This window comes from Prinia subflava, chromosome 16 (genome assembly GCF_021018805.1).
Source record: "Prinia subflava isolate CZ2003 ecotype Zambia chromosome 16, Cam_Psub_1.2, whole genome shotgun sequence".
Classification (NCBI taxonomy): domain Eukaryota; kingdom Metazoa; phylum Chordata; class Aves; order Passeriformes; family Cisticolidae; genus Prinia; species Prinia subflava.
The window spans coordinates 16470782-16475287 of NC_086262.1; positions in this window are offsets into that span (position 1 = coordinate 16470782).

A 4506-nucleotide genomic window follows, 5' to 3' on the forward strand; every position below is an offset into this window, starting at 1 on the left:
GTTAAACTGGGTTTTGTTTAAGGAGTTAAACAGGCGTTGTTTAAGGGGTTAAACAAGAGTTGTTTAAAGGGTTAAACAGGGGTTGATTAAGGAGTTAAATGGGGTTTGATTAAGGGGTTAAGCAGGGGTTGGTTAAGGAGTTGGGGTTTTTTTAAGGAGTTAAACAAGAGTTGTTTAAGGGGTTAAACAGCGTTTCTTTAAGGGGTTAAACAGGGGCTGATTAAGGACTTAAGCAAGGCTTCTTTAAGGAGTTTAACAAGAGTTGTTTAAGGAGTTAAACAAGAGTTGTTTAAGAAGTAAAACAGGGTTGATTAAGGAGTTAAACAGGGTTTCTTTAAGGAGTTAAACAGGGTTTCTTTAAGGGGTTAAACAGGGTTTCTTTAAGGGGTTAAACAGGGTTTGTCTGACATCCCAGAGGGGTGAAAGAGCCCGGGTGGTGCCTGCTCTGCCCTCAGCGCCAGTTCCCGAGTGAGAAAATGAGAAGGGAATGTCAAAGGTGGGGTGTGCTCCCCCAGCAGGGTCACACCGTGGCCAGGCTGAGAGGGAATTCTGCCTGCTCACCTCACCCGGACACCTCCGTGCTTCCCACCCTTGTAGCCACCAGACTCGGCCCCCAGTTAAGCAAATGAGTTGATGGTAGCCAATTAAACATCTGTCTTTGCATGGACTGGGGGTGGCTGCATCCAGGATTCTCAGTGCGATGGTTGTTCTCAATCCCAGACACTTTTTAAGGATCCTCCGGTCCCCAAATCCTGCAGAACTCAGCCAGTGGTTTTATTTTAGGGCATCCATTCGCTCCCATGCTCAGAGCAAAGTCCCGGTGACAATCCCCTGGAACTGTCCAGAGTCTGTGTAAAATGGGATGGCTGATGGCACAGCCAGCCTGAGGCTCTACAAACAATCCCAGCGATTAACCCAAGCCACTTCTGAACTGTTATTTCCTTTTCCAGCAAGGTTTTTAGGGAAAGGATGGGACCCTTTATGCTGTAGCCACAGAGAAACCTAAACTTTTTAGGACTGTCTTGTGAAGCTGCCCCAGAAAGAACAGACAGACACCAGTGAACGTCCTCTTAATGTGCCTGGAGAAATAAAAAATTGTTGATAGTGTTTCACTGAGGGAAAACAGAAAATCGTGGGCACTGTGACTAAAAAGGTCCATGGGATCCATGAGGAAAAGGTGATTAAAACAAATTAAACCCTCTTGGGTTTGCCCCAGGTGAAGAACACCCCTGCAGCAATTCCTGCTCAATCCATCCCCTCGGAGTTGAGGCAAAGCTCAGCAGCCACTCAGCTATTTTGGATTTGATATGAGGCAGATTTGATAAGAAAGCTCTCAGGAAAAACCAAATTTCCTCTTGGACTCCGCACATATTCCGGCACCCGGAGTTCTTTTTCCTATCAGCTCATGGAGCAGCCTTCTAAAATTAGGAGTGAGGTGGAGGTGTGTCCTCCCTGCACACAGGAACCTGTGTCCTCAGCTCCAGGGCTCACCCTGGGGGCACAGCAGACCCTGCTGGGTGGAGACGTGGAGAAGGCAGAGCTCCCTGTGCTGTTTTCATGGAATATCTCCTGTATCCACGGCCATTATCCATGGGAGTCAGAGCTGTACACCAGCGGAGGTGCCACATCATTTGCCTCCTGCTTGACGACACTGAGAATTGTCTGAGCAGCTCAGAACCCTGGGAGAAAGGCAGCAAAAAGGTTTTAAATCAGAAAGCACCTTCAATTCAGCCAAAAATCGGGTGCATTTGCCTTGGAATCGTCCTCGGCCTCACTCCGTGAGTGTGCAACTCCAGCCCAGGCTCCTGGGAATTTGTGGCTGCATTTAGGTAGCCCCAGTGCACGTGGCTGTGTCCCCTCCGAGCTGTTGGAGCAGAAGCCACTCAAAACCCCCCAAATGTGGGGAAATTCCCCTTCTGCAGCCTCCAGCCTGTGAGGAACCAGCCCTGGGGGCAGGACAAGGGAACGCTGCTGGCACCACGGGCTCAGGGGTCACTGACAGGGACAGGCCGAGAGGGAGGTGTGGGTTGGAGACAGCCATCTCCTGTGCTTGTGAAAACTGTTCAGCTGTGGGAAAAACAGCAAGGAGAAGAAAAAGCAGTGATAGGCATCTTTTATCTTGGTGCTCCCCCCTTTTCCTGTGCTGCCCTCACGCTGTGTCACTCTGTCACCTGCAGTCCCCAGCAGTGTTGATTTACGGGTGAGCAGCTCGGTCTCTGGCCCCGGGATGATAAATCCTGGTGCTCAGCTGTCCCAGCGGTGTCGTGTTCCCCTCAGGGTGCCTCACTGCCCACCGGGGCCAGCGCTCCTGCCCAGCAGTTTCCTTTTTCCCTTGGTCTGCTCTCAAACCTGGGATTGCCTCCCTGGGAAGTGCTGGGACTGCAGAGGTTCAGAGCTGCATGTCCTGCACTGGATGCCCTGGGGGAGGAGCAGAGCATCCTCCAGCCCTGCTGCACCTTTGCTCCAGTTCCCTTCCCACCCTCGCAGCACCCTCGGGTGGGATGGGGTGGGGACGGTGGCACCTGTGGGAGCTCGAGGGAAGCTCCAGGAGCTGTCCCAGCACCTCACACCATCCTGCAGCCCCCAGAGGGGAGCAGCACCCCCTCCACTGCCCCTTCCCCCGCAGGGCACAGGGTGGGCACCGTGCCTGGGGGCAGAGGTGACAGCATCACCCCCTCTCGACAAGGCAGGAGTGTCCCTGTCCCTCCTACTGCCCCTCCTGACACAGGAGAGTGCAAAGGGACGCTCCTCACAGTCCTCAGGAAAGCCTTGCATGCCCAAAAGCCTGGCTGTTTATTCCAATTATGTCAGTTGGGCTGGTAAAAGTGATTATTTCTCTCTCCCAGCCCTGCTTTCTCATTGATCCCACAGGCTGCTCTTCAAATGCCACTCAGCGAGGAGGGAGCACACATCCAATTATGAAAAGGGAAAAGATCAGCCTGATGACAAAGCACCAGGGCCGGTGGAGCACGAAACCAACGGGATCTGTCTGGTTTTGACACCCTGCAAGTCCAAGGAACCCAGACAGAGGCATTTTGGGGAGACCCCCTCCAAAAAAATCCAAACTGAGCTGTGTTCACAACATCTCTGAGGCTTGGTGTATTTGTTCCAATCTGAAGCCTTGAACGTGATGGAAATCTAATAATTACTCAAAAGCACAGGTAAAGTCATGCAAACCTCAAAAGCCAGGGAGACTTGGGGTGATGGAGTTTATTTTTATGTGAGCCAAATTGCTGCCTTTTTTCTGAACCTGTGGTCTCTTGTCCAACTCACTGAGGGCCACGGCTGTGCAAAGACAAAAATCATCTCAAGCCCTGGGCCCACGCAGCCACACCTGAAAGGTGAGCAAAGATTGGCAAAGAGGAAATCAAGGGAGAAAATCAAGGAACAGAAATCAGCCTTGCCCTGCTTCCTCTGGGCCCGGTGCTGCCTGCAAGGCTGAACATCTGCAGGATGAACATCCCTATGTTCATTAGGATAGGGGACTTAATTCTTTGGGAATGTTGGAATTGGTGTCAGAACACTCAGAAACAGCCCAGCAAACTCACCTGGTCACCACCTGACACCTCGAGTGCTCCCTAGAGCTGTCAATCAGCTCTTACCGAAAAAAAAGGGAGCTGAGGATGAGGTGTGGTTCCCACAATTTCTGTTTTTCCTTCTGGCTGTGCTCCTCACTCCTGCTCCTGCATCTCCTCCTCTTCCAGCTGTCTCCTCTGAAGGCACGCAGGGCCAGCAGGGTGGGATGTGCCTCTGGGAGAGCAGGGCTGCCTCAGAGCGATGGCAGAAATGAAACTCCAGAGGCAGCGTTATCTCCTGTCAGGCTGAAAGGAAGTTTTCAGGATTCCTTAGCCCTTATTTAGCGACTTTGTTTGTTTTGGAGGGAAGTGCTTGTGACAGTGTCTGGCTCTGACCGCACGCCTGGCCGGCCACAGTGGTCACTGCTGCCTGCTCAGTGCTCCCAGGACAGTTCGGGGCTGTCTCTGCCCTTCAGCAGCTCTGGGATTTCTGTGGCTGCTTCACTCGCATGCACCCCACAGCTGGGCTGGGGACTGACAGGGCTGGGGACCTGGGTGACATCCTGTCACGAGGTGTCACCAGCGACAGCGGGCTGCCCGTGGCGTTCTCCGCTGCCAGGAGCCCCAGAGTCCTCGGGATTTTCCTGGAGCTGTGTGTCCTGCTGACACCCAGGGAGCACACCGGGGGGCACGGCTGCGGTGGGGACAGCCCCGGGCGGGGAGCGCGGGGACATTTGTGACACAAGGGAGAGCGCACGTGCGGCGCTGCGGGCAGGCGGCACAGGGACACGGCACGGGGACACGGCACGGGGACACGGCAGCGTCACCCTGGGGCGCGGGGGACGAGAACACCGCGGGCGAGGGCAGCGCCCGCGGAGCAGGGGGCGCGCACGGCGCGGGGACGCGCGTGGGGCAGGCGGGGGTGGCCGCGGGGCGCGGGGGGGCTCGGGTGCGGTGCCATTGGCTGCGCAGGGCTGATGTCACGGGCTGC